The sequence below is a fragment of the Pararge aegeria genome, chromosome 3 (assembly GCF_905163445.1).
Source record: "Pararge aegeria chromosome 3, ilParAegt1.1, whole genome shotgun sequence".
Classification (NCBI taxonomy): domain Eukaryota; kingdom Metazoa; phylum Arthropoda; class Insecta; order Lepidoptera; family Nymphalidae; genus Pararge; species Pararge aegeria.
In genome coordinates, this window is record NC_053182.1 from 16,081,734 (window position 1) to 16,102,224 (window position 20,491).

A 20,491-nucleotide genomic window follows, 5' to 3' on the forward strand; every position below is an offset into this window, starting at 1 on the left:
AGAGTCACTACAAACAGACCGACGTTTGAAAAGTGTTGTATTTTGTTTTTCTTTAATTTAAACCGCACGCCATGGCTAAGTAGGGGGAGATTAGTAACGAGTGGAATGCAGTACAACGAATTAATTTAATGATTAATTTATTAAGTTAAAACACATATTTCGACTTCCCTTTAGGCCGTGGTCCACCAAACCCCTAGGCTGGATAATTAATGGTAGACTTCACACACCTTTAAAAACATTATAAAGAACACTCAGACATGCAGGTTTCCTTACGATGTTTTCAGTCACCATTTAATGCTTAGTTAAACACACAAATAAACTCCAAAAAGTTATAGGTGCGTTTAAGGGTCGAACTTGGTCCCCCGAAAGGGAGGCCGAAGCCCTAACCACTGAGATACCACCACTTCATCCTACTTTTACAGAATCAAAAATATTTTAGTAAGTAGCTACGGATAAAAAAGTTTGTCGGTTAAGCTATTTCGGGGAGATTTTAGCCCCCCAATTTTTCTCCCTCAACCAATGACGATTTTGACGGCCGAGCGGCGCAGTGGGCCCTGGACCCTGCTTTCTGAGTCCAAGGACGTGGGTTCGATTCCCACAACTGGAAAATGTATGAGTGCTGAACATGAATGTTTTTCAGTGTCTGGGTGTTCTGTATCTCTGTATATTATAAGTATTTATGGGTATTATATTCATAAAATTAAATATTCATCAGCTATCTTAGTACCCATAACACAAGCTACGCTTACGTTGGGGCTAGATGGCGATGTGAGTATTGTCGTAGTATATTTATTTATTTATCTTTCTTTGCGGTCTCGGGTGAGTACAGCAACTATAGGCGAAGGGCCTATAAATTCGTGCAAATGATGACCCTAAAATCCAGTGGTCCTCAATGTTGTGTGCCCTGCTCATGACCATGTTAGCTTCGCAAGTTGTCGAGCAATATCGGTTACTCTGGTTCTTACTCTGAGGCCTGAGCTTTAGAGCAAAAGCAAATAATAGGAAAAGTTTAATTAAATTGAATTAAGTATGGTTCGTAAATTACATTTTATATATTTTAATAATTAATTAGCAACCGAAGTTATCACAAAAAACAACCTAATTAACAAATTTGTCGGTTCGTAATTAAATTATTTCCTAATTAGGGTAAGAACTTAATTGGGTAGTACTGGACAATCTTTAGGTAGTATATGAAAATAGCTTAGTGTAACTGTACATCCCGTTGTGAGGTTCAAGTACAAAAGAGTCTAATTGGAACTAATTGAATCGATAACGGATGTTATAATTAAAATGTAATTGCCATTGATTATCTACGTAATGTGCAATACGGCGTAGCCTCAGAAGAGTGAGTGAGAGTGAGACTTTGTGAGTCCTTTCTTTCAAAAAAATCAAAGCATAATCATGGTGACCGAATCATCATCATCATCATCTTCAGCCTATTAGCGTCCCAAGTGAACATGGGGTGGACACAGCCAATTTCCCAAAGCAGAGCAATTCTAGTTCCGACCATGAAATCGAAACCAAAACGCTATGCTAATCCGGTTTTCACAAAGCAATGTTGTAAATCCTCCAGAGGTACTTTTGAAAAAGCTAATAATAGTTAGGTTTTATTGATTATAATAATTACCTTCCAATATTATAATTTTGTAATAATGTATCTACTATCTACGTTATATATCTATAACATATCTCATATAATTCTTCAGTGGATGTTACAGTCATCTATGTATACCTATACCGATTTGGATGAAATTTTGTGTGTATATTACAAAGGTTTTCAGAAAGGTTTGAAAACACCTTTGGAACCGTGAGATGGCGCCGTTTTAACGAACGGACGACGCGACGCTGACGCTTGCGGGGTCCGCTAGAGTCTATATACCTAATGATTTTTACGGAAATAATGACACATAATTACCTGACGGATTACAGACATTACTACGTAGGGAAAGTGTTAATAAAGACCATAAACTGATAATAACTCTTTGTGTTTTTAATATTTAGTAGGTATGTTCTAATAAAAATTATAAATCTTATGAAAATTGGAATAATCGTGAGCATGAACAAAAAGTATCAATTACTACTTTTCACAAAAACAATTCTACGACTGTAAGGCAGTAAATCTTAATTGGTTATTACCTCCTGTTTTATATCGAAATTAACTCTCAATGAATAAATAACACTTTCATATAGTATCGAATTAGACCGTTGTAATCTAATAGCTGTCAGTTGCAACTTATAGCCAAAGTGCAGCCTTGTAGACACTTGCATCGTATCTGCAATGACGTATGCTAATGGGAATTGCGTAAATGTCTTTGACGTCACAATGGATCAGGGTTCTACCAGCAGCAGTGATTTTAAGACCACTGTTTAATTTGTAATTGGACTGGACGTCCATAAACTGAATACCTGTTAACATAACAAGGGCAATATTGATCAAACAATATCAAAATAAAACTGCTAGTTACATAGAAACTAGTTAGTTAGTTTACAGATTATCTTTTTTATTCTAATTGTAATTATATACATCGTGTAGCCGAATTACGAAATTATTTTAAGTGAGTATGTCTGTTTGCAACGGCTCTATTATCGGTCTAGCCAGCAAGAAACTAAGGAGTTGTTTTTTCAATCACTAACATTTTACAAACAAATTTCAATCTTGCGGGAAATAAGAGCGGAGTTGGCTGTTTCAACGCAATCTTTCAATTAAGAAGTTTTTAACTACAAGTTGTATCGTAAATAATTACATCTTGTATGCAGAGGTGTTAAAAACCAAAAAGCAAATGAGCAAAAAAAAGCATTTAAAATGGTATTTAAACAGATCCTGTTGAAGTCATTCACAAAACATTTTGTTTTTGTTACAGCATGATATATGTGCTTTCCTACTAGAGCTTAGAAACTAAAAGAATCTTTCCATAAGACTATATCAATTAAGAGATTTTATTGATCGAGTTAGCAACTCTCTTTGCAACCCTCGAGACTAGCTAGACTTGAAGTATGATTACGTGTCTAGACAAAACTGAAACTTTTATCACGGAACTAGTTTATTGCAAAAACAAACTTTGAACTTAATAATAAACGTTTATAAATAAGAATATTAATAGTAAGATTGCCAATGCTAATTGATTAAATATATTTAGCGTGTAGATACCTGTCCAATTTATACCTACTTGAGACATTTTCTTTCAAAAAACAACATCTGATTTTGGATATAAACCAGTGTGGGTCCTAAATTCAATTATTTTTGTTTACGAAAATGGCGAGATGTAATTTTTCCTATGTTGCAGTTTGTAAGAGAATCTACATTAGTTTAGAAAGTTTCCCTTTTTATATTACTGGTTATAAAATAGTCGGTATACAACTTATATATATTTTAAAAGTGTGATTGCCGAGTTAAAGACTGAGCAAAGACCTGGCTTCTGACAGATTGGCTTGTCTTAATTAAAGACTAGCGAAAAGAAGTTCAAAAGCTTTACTTCCGTATCTTTAATCAGTATTAATTTAAAATGACGGTTTAATAAAGCATACCTTTACCCCCGTAAAATAAGAATTAATTATCATGCTGAGAAACGAGCGTTTACAAAATATAAAAAATACTCCTTTATGCGATGACAGTAAGCCCAAAAATTTTATTATAAAATACACCATCGTTTAATAGCTACAATTTGGTTCTCATATAACGCGTTATCAGCACACAGAACATCGTGACCGTAACACGTAATCTCCCATTATTTATATGAGTAGTTCCATTCAGTTCTATAAAAGGGACACGTAGAGCATAGCAATACAAAGTTATGCGTAATAAAAAGCAATATTGATAGACTCGGTTGGACGGGAGGTAAGTTTGACATCCTTATTATACTGTTCGGAAGAGAACGGTACTCGTTCAAAATTTAGTGTGGGCAGTGTTTTGAGGGACAGAAAACGGGACGTCTTAGATTATGTTCTTAGTGGTCAAAGAGCATACCAACACGATCGGATAATTAAAGTTAAATATGCTGATCTATCAATTTACAGAGACCTCTACTATTTTTCAATCTTGATTGACCTAAGTGACCGTAATTGACGAAAGATAATTACAACAACCTGGGCGACCCTGACATTGATATCCTTCACGATACCCTACAAAGTTTTAGGAAGAAATTTAATATGAATAATCTTAATTATAAATTTAAATTTTAATTTAATATTACTAATCAATCTGTTGTAATAGCCTAATTCACATTTATATTATTATTTTTAATAATCTTTAGTTAAACACTTATTTAAGTTTTTAAATTGTGACCGGAGATAACAATGATAATGCTGTATACACCTATAATTGATTATTGTAATGGCACTGCACTGAATTTGTAATTCTAACACATAATTTATTTTTTATTTTTATTGCATTTATTTATAATTGATGATGCTGATTTCTGATAAACATCATAAAACTTCCTATCTTTAATTATACTGACCCAATTTCCAAATAATACCGTGCTTTTAGGACTATGGTTTTATGGCTTATAGATTATTATTTCATTCACTTTAGAATCTGGTGATGTTTATTATTACCTACCAACCAACCGTATCAAAATTTTAATTACATAATAATTTATAGCTCTTGTATCCAGCAATTGAAATCGGCACTTAGGTAAATCAGTAATCGGTGAAACAAAGGTATGGTTATCTCGGTTTGGAGCGCAACTAAAATCATGTTTTACCTTCCAGCTAAAAACTATGCTATAAATTATATATGATAAGTACTTATAAGTGCAGATTAATAGTATACTGTTAATAATCCATTGTGTAGATTGTAACTTTAGTTCGCTGAGAAGATACGTACTCTATTTCCGCCGGCTCGCGTAAAAAATATACTAAATAATAAACTACTTGAAAACGCTTTCAAATATAAAAAACATTAAACACATATCTGATTAGAGTACCTTGACTAAAAAACAAACCACTCATAGAGTTTGTATGTTGGTTGAAAAAGCACAGCCTAACCGAGAGGAATAGACCCTTTTTCATAGGCTGTGTCTTATTAACAGACAGGTATGGAGACCGAAACGGTGATAGCGCAGTGGGTAGGAACTCGACTTCACTTACAGGGTGCCGAGTTCGAATCCTAACTTATCTAAGTTATGAGCGTTTGAAGTAATTATATACTATCACTTGCTTCTACGGTGAAGGAAAACATCGTGAGGGAACCTGCATGCCTAAAAGTTCTAAATAATGTTCTCAAAGGTATGAGGAGTCCACCAATCCGTACTGGGCCAGCGTGGTGGACTATGGCCTTGAGCCATTCTCATTGTGGGAGACCCATGCCCTGTAGTGGGCCGGTATGGGGTTGATATGATGATGAGCTCCCGTTTTACATGAGATGGACAGAATTCTATAAGATTTTCCCGAAATGCCACCCCTGAAATCTGCCGTCCAGTGCCGGTGAAGTAAAATTTATTATATTTTGTACCAGCGGTCCCCCACGACTTAGTCCGCATGTGTCAACCATAAAAGCTAGACCTTTGCTGTCGCGGACTATTTATGACATATATGATATGTTTTCGAACTTTTGAAGAGGAGTAATTCCATTCGCACGCGCCGGAAGCTGTCAAGAGGAATATTTATTCCCGTTTCGTATTTAGCAACATTTTTTATTGATACTCCGCTGTTATTCATCGAAGCCTAAAATTTTATAGCCTATATATAGCCTTGTTCGATATATGGGCTATCCAATAGAAAATATTTTTTTAAATCGAACCAGAAGTTTCTAAGATTAGTACATTCAACCAAACAAAACTCTTCGGCTGTAAAGGCTCGATATATATATTATTTGTGTAAGTCACAACTGTAGCAAAATCGGGACGTCCCGTAAAAGTTGTTGCATACAGCTGACAACACTACTGTACTGGGCGTAGTATGAACAGGACAAACACGTCCTTATAAGCGTTGTGCGAGATATCCTCGGAGTCTTGACCTTTTATCGCGGGGCGCGGGCTCCGGACTCGTATCACGCACAAATGACCCTTTCATATTTAACCGAGCCAGTGTATTTGGTAATTAAAATTTGATGGCTGTATGATATAATGTTTCCTATTTGTATAATTATTCCCATAAAAACCAGGGTTTGAAAAAATACAAATTTTTACTAGGTAAATATCAAAAATCCGATTTTTTTACACCTATATATCGGACATAATGTCCAAAAGTCTAAGAAAAAAGAAGCAACGCAAAGAAGCAAAAAGGCTAAGAAGAAGTTTTTTAATTTGTAAGGGGATTGATTGAACACTTAAATATGTAAAAGGATAAATAATATGAGTGTCGAAGAATTAGTGTTTATTTGATAAAGAATAAGCTTATAATTTATAATAATCTTAATTTGTTTAGGTAAATAAACTAATTTAAGTTTATAAATAAAGTAAGTTAACATATATTATTTGGGTATTATTTTCACTTGTGCGCAAATGCTCGGATAGTTGATAAAGCTGTGGGAGAAGATGAATTTTTATCCTTTCCACGGGCAGAAAATTATCTCCTACCCATGCTAGCCGTATTGGTAAGTGGGTAGGGCAGTTTAATTATACTCATAATTCATATTACTTATCAGTTTCTACGCAGTACCGTACCGGAACACTTAGTCATTTGGTGGCACTTTTTGCCGGTAGGGTGCTTAACTAGCCAAAGCGTACCGCCAGACCAGACTATAGAAAATTAAGAAGTTATTTCCAAATTTCCCTGTGACCACGACTTTCCACTTATAAGATCACGGAACTGCGCCCGGGAGGTCGTAGAGTAGGCGGGGTTACAGCAAACTCTATCGAAGTTATAATTACAAGTAATCTTAATATATATAAATCTCCTGTCACGATGTTTGTCCGCGATGGACTCCTAAACTACTTAACCGATTTTAAATTAAATTTGCATACCGTGAGCAGTCTGGTCCAACTTAAGAGATAGGATAGCTTAGATATTTAATTATAGTCGCAATTTTATTTTATTGCAAATTATTTGTCTATAATTAATTGACAGTCACATGTACTCATTTAAGGCTTAGCGATACTGAATACGATAAAAACAAAATCAGACGCAGACGAAGTCGCGGGTAACAGCTAGTTATATTATAAAATTAAAAATCCCCAGTTACAGTTAAATCATATCCATACTGAGGGAGTTGTTAAAAAAAAATATAATCGCCATATTGTTGTAGCGGCCATCTTGGACTTGAACTAGTCATAGTGTGTGGTTTTCTATAGATACCCATATTTAGGAATTCAGTAAGGTGTGTGAAGTCCACCAATCCCCACTTAGCCAGGGTGGTGGACTACGGCCTTAACCCCTTCTCACTGTAGGTGGAGACCCGTGCCCGGTAAAAGTGGGCCAGTAATGGGTTGATATGATGATGATGATTGAGGGCTTTATAAAAAAGTATGTAATCCGCCATTTTGACCGTTTTTTATCAAATATAGCTAAGAACACTACCGACTAATACACCTATCAAAAAAAAAAAAACGAAATCAATATCGGTTCATTCGTTCGGTCGCTACGATGCCACAGACAGAGACACACACACACACACAAACGTCGAACTTATAACACCTCGTCGTTTTTGCGTCGGGGGTTAAAAGAATTCTCTTCAATAAGATACCGCTGCCCAATTCCCAGTAGCGAGTTGTATTAACACTCTGTGAACAACATCTCAAAGCATCGGTTTTGATGAACAAGAACAAACACATTGACGGATGACTCAAGTCGGTTGATCAAATATGTAAATGTTTGTCTGCAGTCCGTGCGTTAACATACCGAATAATATCTTCTTTAGGAGCCACAGTATTATATCGATGCATCTCAAAATCGACCGTAAAACTAGAAGCCTAAAGGCCGTTTTACTGTACATGTGTAGTATGACTATCTTTTGTTTCCACATGTCTTGTTATTAATAACGTGTTATATTGAGTCTTTGTTTGATTGATTTTGAATATCTATGCATGACTTATTACGATATATTATCTTAGTAATACGTAATAAATTACTACACAAAGCTGAACAGCAAAAAAACAACCATAGTAACATCTCTTTAAGTAAATACCTCCATACTAAACCTATCATAAATGCGAAAGTGTGACTTGATTTTTGGCACGGAGTTGGTTGATAGGACGGAGAGTAAAAGAGGCTACTATAATTCTACTACGAATATTTTTCCACGTGGGAACAACGCGCGCGCAGCTATTAAATAATAAAATTTTAGTTTAAATGTATATAAATCATATGGTGGGACTTTGACCCTTTGATTTATATTAAGGTAAAATCTATATAGGTATAACAGAATTATGCTCGAACATACATAAATACAACATCCGAATTTATACCCTCCAAAGAGGACTTTGAAGTCGGTTAAAAAGGAAACTAACTCAAACGCATAGGTAATAACACTAACTAGCACGAAGTTAAATAAAAGTGTACCTAAATATAAACTGTGCTTAATAATAAATTGTTCGTCTTTATACTGGTACTGTGGCACTCAGACCAAAATAAAAAACATGAATGTAGCGAAAATCATTTCGCTCGCAAGAAGTATTTGCAGTTTACTCGTTAACCACCCACTCAATTCCTGAGCTTCATTTATTCCATAATAGGTAATAGGTATTCATGAAGCAACGCGGTTTGGAGGCAAATCAACGCAGTAAAAGTGGTTGGGCGTTCGGGACTGGATTGTCCACCTACGCGTTTTATCTAGTTGCAGCGGGAAACAGTTATAACTGGGTCTACCATCGGGTTTTTATATTATGACACGAGATAGGACGCCACGGGTTTATACCACTATCATTTAATAACTGCTAAAGATTATGGAAATGGTGTAAGGAATGTGTCATTTACTATCAAGGCAGTTATATTGTGGAATGATCTTCCGCGTGATTCGTTACGCTGATTCACACAATATTTTTAAGACTCGTCTAAAGAATTATTATTTAACACTGTAAGTATGATTATTATATTCCACATTTACTTTCTGTACCGTTAACATTATTATATATAGTTTTGTTATTATTTATTTTACCATATAGTATTTTTTTATTTTATATATGTACCTACTGTTTTTGTAATTATTAATATGAATGTATATTCTTAGAGTTTTGCGCACCGCTATAAGGATTCATGTGTGAGCCAATTCCTCATAATGGTTGCCTGGAAGAAATCACTATAAGTGATAAGGCCGCCTTTGTTATACAAATTTCATTGACTTGTACCTTTGTTATCTTTTTTTTCTTTTTCTTGTGTGCAATAAAGTATTTTTGACTGATTGATTGAATGGGTATACCAACACAGCTATTGTATAGTACCTAATTGTTCCACCGATTGGCTATTTCTTGTCCTGTTTATCTAACCTAACTATTTAATTGGCCAGTTCTTACTCTCTACCCAACCTAAAGAATGTTGAACAAGAAGTACTTTTTGTGGTGTGCAATAAAAGCAACAAATTTTCGTACGCAACCGTTTATAATACTGGACAGTCCGGATGAAAACTGGACGTATGGCCGGCGTAGTTGTAATGGAGAACACTGATTTACCTAGTAAGAGGTTACCTACATAACGTATTCACAGAATAGATAAATCAAAAACTTTTCTCCCAGCTCTATTTTTAAATAAGGAATCTCAAGTTAGTACATTCGCAAAAATATTCAACATATTTAGTATTCCTGTATCTACTTATAAGCTCAAGCTCAGAAAACCGAAATTAACGCGGTCAAAGTTGCGGGCAATAGCTAGATACATGACATATGTTCAAGTAAGTAGTAAAAATATGCATACGTATCCAAAGAATCAAAAGGCATGATCCTCTTTCCATTTTCAATTTTATTTTTATTAGTCCGAATGAATCGTTGCAGTTATTTTCGAGGTACCGTTCGATTTCCGAGAAAATCATCGGATTCGGCTTCCAATATTAATTATGAGCGACTTGTCAGCCATGATGTCACGTAGCGCTGACGTGTCCTACGTTAATTGACCTTTATTAATCACATTTCTATAAATCAGTTAAATTGTTGTTTTCTAAACTAATATATTATGTGCTGCCTGAGTAGGTACCAATATCATTTGTACTTTTGCAGGTATAAACAAAAGCAGGTATGAGGTATGTAGGTATTACGTATAGCACCTTGCGAATTATAATGCTCCAAAAGCTACTATTATTAATGACTGGTTCTAAAGTAATGTCTGTTGAGAGACTGTCAGTTGGTCCTTTCAGTATGAGCAACCCATTTACGGTCCATTACACGTGCTCCTCTCAGAATGAGAAAGAATTAGGTTGTAGTCCACCACGCTGGCCAAGTAGACTTCACACTCCTTTGAGAACATTATAGAGAACTCTTAGGCGTGCAGTTTTCCTCACGATACTTCCTGAGCATAATATATTTAATTGCATGCATTAAAAGTTCAATGCGTACATAACAAAGTTATAATAAATACAGCTTAGTTTATAGGCGATGTATTTCCACTTTTCATCTGGCTTTCTTGTCCGTCAATTAATATTGTAAAAAAGCCTCACAACACATTGGAAGATTTAATTGATATTTCAAGAAAAAAATCCGCTAAAGAGGTCTTTGACTTACAGAGTCCGCTAGTGAAACCAACTGTACATAAACCTCCTTGAAAGTTGACTGTTATTATTTGTAGCCTCTGTTATTTGCAAAAACACCGCAAGGCCGGCTTCTCGAGTGTCAAAGCTAAACGCGACGAAGGGGAGGACGGAGATATGGCGGAGGTCAGCAAAGGTTACATACATTGGCCTTCGCGGGTTATCTGCGATGCATCCGACTAAGCACGTCATTAGTATCGGACTAATATAATAACAGAGGAATGAGGTATCATTGCAATAAAATGTTCGTGACTGGCTAGAATTTGTGCAATTGTATAGACATGAAGATGGGCATAATTTTTTTCCCATTTAAATCTTAATACTCGTAGCGGAATAAACTGCCGTCAATCTATCTATATTATAAAACCAATTGTTACTGTGTTTGTTTGTCTCTTGGGCTCATTGCTCTGCGCCGATCTAGAAGATATTTGGTAGAGAGATAGCTTGCACCCTCTAAAAGGGTATGGTTTACCTACTTTGTATTTCGGATATGCATCTGGGGACCGTTCCTATGGGACTTAAAAATGCTTTGTTAGCTATTATTTTGCAAGATACAGTGGTCGCTCGTATTTTGGTTGTCATACATACACAACAACTACAATTATAAGCAAATCCCACGTGATTTTTATAAAACCGAAAACACGTGGATAAAGATTGCGGACATCAAGTTGTGACATAAATTGCATTTAGTAAACCTAAGTAGGGCAACATCAAATCAATACATACGAGCCACGTGAATATTGTAAGTCAGTTTCAGGCATTCAGGCATCGAGAACAATTAAATAGGGTAAATGATTGAGAGTAAATCTGCGAAAAATAGTAAGCTAGATGCAATTGTTTATTTCATAGCCAGTTTACTCCAGCCACGTTGCATAAGTGTTATATCTCTGAGTACAGCTGCGGATTCTATGCAAAGCTATGATTGTTGTTGCTGGGCTATCTAATGCAGTGGCTATATATAGCCGGTTAACCAAACCACAATACGGTGTAATTGTTACCTACACAGAAGTTACATGAGGCATCTTGTAACTCTATTATCACTAGGTACTTCCCAACACAAGATTTTACAGGTATTATGGAGGAAAATCTTGAGGAAACCTGCATGCCTGAGAATTCTCTTAAAGGTTCTCGAAGGCAAGTGAAGTAAGTCTACAAATCCGCATTGTATTAGCGTGGTGGACCTATGTCTTTCTCATTCTGAGAAGATACCCGCGCCATTTAGTGTCATAAAAATTGCAAAATTATAGTTTTTCGAAAGTTGAGCTATTCTGTATTAAAATACAACATGCGTGGACGGAACGTTATGTTATTTTCGTTGAGGTGTATATTAACGCTTCGTAAGTGCCTGTCATAGACAAGCCTACATGAATAAAAAAATGTTGAATTTCAATATCCACTGATTGACGTCACTGTTGGTCTTTTGTAGAGTGTTTAGGTTAAAGAGGTTATAACCAGTCAGCTTCCCAAGCTAGGTACCTACAAGGTGACTAAGCGCCTATTTCGTTTTATAATTATTTTAAAATACAATAGTTGATCGTCAATCAATTAAAACGACTATAGGTTACTTCCATAAACGTCACGATTTTACTCGCTTGTATGATATGAAAACCTGTTGTGAACCAAATCACAAATTGATAATTGCGAATTAATTAGCGTTGAAGTCTCAGTCATCCAATTACGTTTCTCGGTATTGTTTAGACTTTTAAGAAGCATCAACGTAACCAAGTGGTAGGTACTATTATGTGATAGGCTACATAGGAAATAGGTTGCGGTTAAAGGAACTTCGTACAGAGGCCACTATGTTTTATTAGCAAATGACTTCATATACTGCGGTCGGTGTTTTGTCGCACTGTGCGTTTCAAAGGAATTTTTACAAAAGAAAACGAAAACTGGAAACCTCCTTACGCAGTCTAGGCTACGCTGCCTTTTAAAATCTAAATAATCTGAATTTATTGAGTAACTTGTATTAATTAGACCAGGGTGTTGCCATTTTATATACGAGTATATACGTATCATAAAATAAATATTTAAAAAAAATGGTAGGGCAACAAGAATTTTTTTGAAGATACATTATTATTACTTGCGTTCAGTTGCGTGCACTTCATAAAAGCACTGCCTATCCTAAAATTCATATTATGCAACTCGTATAGAAGGAGGATTTTTGTCGTTTTATGCAATTTTCCTGCTGTATGCATACCCTGGGAACAGACCTTGTGCACGCCACTGTTTGCGTTGTAACTTATTTAGCAAAGGTTTTAAACATTTTTATTATATTTTTTTACGCTGGAACAGGTTACGACTTTGGAAGAGCTCGACGTATTTTCTGCATAGAGATTGTAAACAACAGAAAACGAGTCTATGAAATCCAAGGTTTGGTGAGGCAAGTCCTTGTAATCAAATCAAACCTTTGTCCTGATTGAATGGCAGAAAACCTAAAGCCTAAACGGTGAGCCAACAATAATATAGAGGTGTAGAAAGGAAGGATTTTTTTTTAATTCTAGGTATAGCAAGTTGGTAAAACAAAATTGATAAAGACTATTCAATGTACAGGTAGTAAAATCAGACCTTGATTAGACTTTATAAACTATATTTATATCATTAATTACCTTACACGGTAATTTCTTTATTTGGTCAGCACACGTATGTGCATTTAAAATCAAGTTAGTATTAAATTGCAGTAGGAAATAATATGCCTTAATGTTAATCATACCCTGTATATAGTGTCGTCGATCCGTTTATATTCTCATTGTAATAATCTAAGTGTAATTTTAATGATAGCAAATTATATGGTATGGTTTGCGTACTCAATGTAGATACCTATCTACTCGTTAATGACTACTCGTTAAAACGATTTGTCTCTCAGGTTTTGATCTTGTTTTGATTTACTTCGCCGGTAGAGACAGGATTTTAAAATTATAGCCTCTGTTCGGTTTCAATTTACTATTGAGGGCAAACTCTAGTTGCGCGTTGTACCTATTTGTATCGTGGCGGCCTTGTCATTATTTAATTAATTTTTGGCTGTATAATATTTAACAACATAATAGTATCTATAGCCTAACTTCTCTTAAATTAATAAATATGTTCACATGACGCAGGTTTCCGCATGTGGTCGCTGCATGCACTTTTCATTATTTTGTTAACATTATGTTTAATAGTGTTTGTTTTTTATTTTATTCCTGAAACTAAGAAATCCTAAAATAAATTTTACTAACTAAAAATTTATTTCTGTGGAGTACGTACCTACGAACAGCGTTTAAACATTTCGTCAGAAAGCTGGCCAAGGATAATTTTGTAATGTTGATGTTATTTTGAGTTATAAAAATAAATAACATAATTTAATAAATAGGATATGTTATTTCGAACATATTTTTGTATACTTATGCCCGTTTTACTTAATCTAACCGCCGATTTAATCGAATGCCTAATGATTTGGGTAATCTTGCGGTGCCTCTCCGACTAGCGAAGGTTGGCAGTCAGCTTCGTAAATTCTTGTCTATCTTTCGCCAGGCGAAATAATTCTGCTGCACTCGCGATTCCAGTCCACTCTCTGATATTACGAAGCCAGGACTTTTTTCTGCGACCAACGCCTCTTCTTCCTGCAACCTTTCCAAACATAATAAGTTGAAGGAGCTCATATCTCTCATGCCTTAGCACGTGCTCCAGATATGCAACTTTTCTGATCTTGATGGTGTGCAAAAGTTCACGCCGTCGGTTGACGCGTCGCAGAACTTCCTCATTGGATACTTTGAGAGTCCAACTAATGGCTAACATACGTCTGAATGTCCACATCTCAAATGCTTCTATGCGTTTGCGTTTCGTAATGTCTATAGAGAAGAAACGTTTCATCAACTCTTAGGTAACAACTTTTAATGAACGGTTGATGTATGCCTAGGAATCTCCTAAGATAAGGCGTTACTTATTTAGGGATTGCTGTGTTGGTCGTTACTGAAACGGGCATTCATAATATCAATCCATTACCGGCCCACTACAGGGCACGGGTTTCCTCCCACAATGAGAAGTGCTTAAGGCCGTCCACCATGCTGGCTCAGAGCGTATTGGTGGACTCCAAACACCTTTGAGAACATTATGTCGTACTCTCGGTTTCCTCACGATGTTTTCTTTTAACGTTAAAGCTAGTGATATATTAATAACTTAAAACGCACATAACTTAGAAAATGCGTGCGTGCTGGGATACGAACTCAGCTACCCGAAAGTGAAGTCGAGCTTCTACCTTATACACTATCACCGCTTCCACGGGCATTCACCACCATCTTCCCCGCATACAAGAATGCGCCGAAGATGGTGTTATGATGGTGATTTATTTATTTATTTGGGTTCACAAACAACAACACAGTAACACATTACACAATGGTATACATAGTACAAATAATTACTCACTGCGGCGTCAACTGTGTAAACCACATATTACAAGAAATATTTGTTAATGGGGCTTATTCAAAAGATAATATACAAACAAAAAAAAAATAAGAAGGGAATCTGTAATTATTTATCAATATCTTGTGATCGCAAAACTTTGTCTGTAACAGTAATTGATTATCACCCGGAATACTAGTATATAAATTTAATTTTAAGACTATTTTAAACGATCTATGACCAACTTCTTAAAGGCGCCTATTCGCGTAGGAATAATACTTCAGTTTTGTAGAGTTTGTCTAACCTAGAGCCTAGAGGTGAAATATACGTTTGAAGGACAGGAAGGACGGGAGTCCAATGTGTTTTAAAGAGGAAGTAAACTATCGGTCCGTGCGTGGGTGTAGCAAAAATAACAGTGAACTAACACTAGGTTCATTGTGAGAGTCGCGCTATCTGTTTGCTAACCTTCATAATAAACGAGTACAATACAGGTTTAATTGCCCCATCTGGTGACGGAAGAGCTGGCTTATTTTTTTGCGAAAAGGATCAGCCTGGCTGTTCAACGCTGAAATGCTGCGAGGCAAAATTCCAGTTTTTATACTTACCTACATTAAATAAAAGTCAATAAGAACTCAGGTACAAATACAAATATATATGTTATTTCAAGTCAAACCTGTAACTCAGTACCGGTTTATTTAAATCGCGAATTCTGTCTATTTGTATAGTAAGTCCACTTACTCTGACAACTCTTAAGCACATTTTAATTGATTAAAGTATTGACAGATGGACCAAGCTAATATAAAAATAATTATACTTATTAATAGGTAAACCTACAGTAAAGTACAAGCCCTTAGACTTCTTTCGCATTAAATTATATTAAAAAAAGCTTTTGGCTATTGTTATCTGACCAACATTCGGATTCGAACTGAAAAACAGCGACGAATCAGCGTATGATTGATTCTATGATGCACGAAATATGCTGAGCTCTAGTGGTGTTACAGACAGACAAAATGTTCCTGGACTAGATCAAGTGCATCTTTTGTAATGCTACTGGAACTGCGGGACAAATAGAAAAAATAAATTATTTTTTTCTTAAGTCAATAATATATAAAAAAATAACGTTTCGCTTGTCTCCATTCTGCCAACTAGCATTGGAGTAGCGTGTTGGGAGTTAGGTCTAAGCCTTAAATAACTCGCTCCTTTGTGAACTGAGATCTTTCCCAGGAGTGAGACTTATTGTTTGAGGATGATGACAAAATCACTCTACATTATTTACAGCCTTAACTAGAATTTATAGTAATATTATATATAGTAATAGATGCATGCGTTGCATTAGTCGATTCTCAGGGAAAATTCGACATAAGTTGAATTGCTAGGAGCAACAGGAAGACCCTGGAAACAGGAAGGCCATTTTTTTCCATTACAAGTTATCCCTTGATTGCAATATCACCTGATGTTCAGCGATGTTACAGTCTCATATGCGGGCTAACCTGTTAGAGGTACAACGTTGTATTAAACCCTTATCAAACGGAATAAACGCGCTAAATCCTTTGCGGTACATCTTTGTCCGTGGGCGGGCAACGGCTTCCACTAGACAAATCCAGCGTCTCAGTAACGATCACATGTTCCGTCAGCAAATATATGACATAAAATAAATAGGGCGTTTTTTAACCGCGTTTACACACGACCAGCGTTCTCTTAAGAGTGCTTTTTGTAATGGAACTGTGTATCATCGGCGATTGTAGCCTTGATATTTCGTTATCTGGACGTGTAAGGCCAAGTTGGTACTAATACTTTCACTCTACGATATGAACTGGCATACACGCAGTTTACTTGTGTCATGACTTCGACAAGAGAACTTAATTACTTCTATCGAACATCGCTTTCTCTTTAATATCTACGAAGAATATCTAACATTAATGATTTTTCCTGATCTGATCGATTAGATTGCTAATGACGTAATACATTACGGTATATAGCTTGATAAAATACGCGTATACTAAGTGTAAATGATTTAGCATAGCTATCTATGCTAAATCATATGCACAAGTTTCTCTGTTTGTTTGTTTGACACCTAGTTCGGCTATATAGGTTAAACCGATTTTTGTAACAGAATAATAACGGATATAGAATCTGTTTCTTATTTAGTGCGCCTTTTTCGTGTTTTAATAACTCCGCGAGAATCGTTAGTTTTAAAAAAATCATCCTATTTTATTTCGTAGTCCAGGATGCAAGCTCTCCCAATGATAAATATAGTCAGGAACGGCTGAACTGAGAAGTATAGATAACAAATGCTATGCAATTTATTAATTCCTCGGGAACATTACCCTTTAGTTTTTCCGGATAAAGAGTATTCTATGTCCATCTGGAGAATTCAAGCTATATTTGTACAAAACATCTTGAAGATATTATAACTTTTGAACTCATATCTTCTCAGATCTTTGTTATTTTTCTTCTTACGTCATCTTTATCTACGCACAATAATTGGACGCCATGTCCGCTTAACCAAAGGTTAGACTGTTAGAAAATGCCCCCGGTCATTAAATTAAGCGTTATTTTGAAGAAAAAAAACTATTTAAAAAACCCAACAAGTTAACTGCTCTAGATAAGATTAACAAAGGCTACAAACAAACAAACATTTATAATATTAATATGGAGTATTGTCTACATTACGACGTTCTAGGTCGTTCTAGGTACCATTTGTCTGCTACCTATAGCTATTTAAATCGAAATGAGTGGGAAAATTCCATTGACACAGACGAATCACCGCTAAGCTTTTAACTTGTAAATGTAGAGAGTGGCATACCTACTAAAAGTTTATGGAGCTCGATTTGGGGCCGTCACCTGTTGAACAGTCAACTACCATTGGTCAAATTGTTACCGAGCAATGCAATTAAAAAGCGGTGATAGCCCAGTGGGTAGGACTTCGATTTCACTTTCGGGATGTCGAGTTCAAATCCCAGCACGCACCTCTAACTTTTCTAAGTAATGTGCGTTCTAAGCAATTAGAATATCACTTGCTTCAACGGTGAAGGAAATAATCGTAAGGAAACCTGCATGCCTGAGAGTTCTCCATACTGTTCTCAAAGGTGTGTGGAGTCCAGCAACCCGCACTGAGCCAGCGTGGTGGATTACGGCCTTAACCCCTCCTCGTTTTGGGGGGAGACCCGTACCCTGTAGTGGGCCGGTAATGGGTTGATATGATGATTGCTATTAAGCCACGCTGAGCTGTCAAAGTGCAGCTGATAAGTGATAACACGCTAATAGTGTTTAAATGCGCCCTTATCTTAATAGGTGCTGGGCATCGGGTATTGTGACGACCTCCATGGTGCAGTGTTTAGCGCTGTGGTTTAATAAATCGGAAGTCACTGGTTCGACCCTGATAGGGGCAATATAAGATATTCATTTTAAAAACGCTTTACCAAAAAATAATTGAATTACTAATTGAAATAGTTGCCTTTTGGTATTTATTTTTTGACGACCTCCCTGACACAGCGGTGGGCGCTGTGGTTTTTAATGGGAGGTCCCGGGTTCGACCCCGGCCGAGGCAATTTGGTCTCAATTTCGGAATTTTCTCGTCTTTTCTGTACAAACGTCCGGTCCGTTCGTCCGGTACGGTATCAGTGTCGCGTAGGGTAAAGGTATATAACTGCTACACCCATAACAGGTTAGCCAGCTACCATCTTAGCATCATTTGGTAATTGAGATTGCAGTCAAGGGCTAATTTATAGTGGAATAAAAATAAAATAAAAAAGTTAAATATTTTTACGTCCGACGCGACGCCGACGCGACCTAGTAGACACTTTATGAACATGTACTTTTGCTTTTTAAGATTATCGTCCTTAATTGTAAACAGTTAAGGTTAAGCAACGTATAAAACTAAATTATAGCGGCTTTAAGGAAATAAAAAAGTATAAATATCGCACTCCGGATGGTGGTCAAATTCTTGACATTTACCTACAATGCAGCCCAGGCGTAAGGAATTTGAAATTATTGATCCTTTATTATAGGTTTGTTAATGTTGAGTTTTATTTTATAAAATTTATTAGGTACCAGTACAAAATACTTCCTAAGATTTTAAATGCCGCATATTTTGACGAACTCCCTGGCGCAACGGTGAGCTAACAGTTCTTCACCGGACCTGGGATTCAAATCAAAGACCTAGAGATCCGTAGTAGAACATGTTATCCACTAGACCAACGAAGGAATTTTTTCGATTGCTAGACAGTTATTATGTGTAATAACCGGATATTCTTGAACATAATACGTCGCGAATTATTATCGGGTTAGCTCGGACTAGTTTCGACAGCGTCCGGGACTCCGGAGTCCTTAGTCATAGGGTATTTAAAGACCTTTCAACGAAATTAGAGATGTAGCAGTTAAAAACGATCTCCAATTGTTGACTTTGAAAATAACTCTTTCATCTCGGGAAATCAATGAAACTGAAAACGACTGAAATAGTGTGAGTGAGTTATAAGGGGCAGATCTGGCCCCTTATCACTCACTCACTCTGACATTCACTAGTACATAATATTAAAAAAAAAACAGTTTCCCTGGTCGATTTCAGCCACGGTGGTCAATCTCAAGAGAGATTTTCTAACTACGCGCATGACATAGTACACAAGTGTGCGCTTAAACATCAGTGCACTCTCTGAGGTACTCTCTTAGTCCGATGGGACGGCAGATCCGACAGGACTGTGAAGACATCAGGCGCAGGATCGAGAGCTTAACGTGCTCTCCGAGGCACGGGAATGAATAACAGCCAATTTCCAAACTCCGAGCAGGTACTAAGAATTTCTTGATAGAAAACCCAATAACTTATCATTAGCCCGACCCGGTAGTCGAATCAAGGTCCTCAGATCTGTAGTCAAATATGATAACCACCAGACCAATGGGGCAGTCAAAATTCAAAATCACAGATTTCTATGGCATACGTCATACGTCCAATGGTTAAAATATGTAATAATTAAATAATATTAGTATAAATAATAGGCATTAATAATGTTGTAACGCTAACATTGCCCCCAACAAATTTTATTATTATGAAAATAATAAAATTTAGTGTCCGTCAACAACTGAAGTAGACAAACGTACGAACGCAATATATTGCATTCAATTCAATTTTTTATATGCATTTTAAATTTATAAAATTGATATTGCATTCAAGCTATTTCAATGGTTTACATGTATCTAAAAGATAATGTAGGTACCTACCGGTCGTTAGTAAAGGAAATACCTAAATGATTTATGTCCCGAATATAATATATAGGAGAATGAATTCAATGAAATATGAGTTTTGAATTGAGGTTTTTGTATTTTATCATAAACTACATCACGTCGGGTCGACTCGTATATTAGAGTGGAATATAAAAACGCTACTTATTGGAGGTTGTTTATCTGTTGTGTCCTAATGATTTATTCGAAAGATTTGTGATAAACGAAATTTGTCATTCTAGGTCTTGATTTATGTATTTACGAGTATAAGTGAGACACTTTAAGTTAACA

At 36.0% G+C, this 20,491-nt stretch overlaps 1 protein-coding gene across 1 annotated transcript in view; it reads right to left on the reverse strand.

Annotated features, from left to right (window-relative positions):
• Nucleotides 1-20,491, reverse strand: part of LOC120637105 (integrin beta pat-3-like) — a 71,771-nt gene that overhangs the window by 3,420 nt on the left and 47,860 nt on the right. The window lies entirely within an intron of this gene.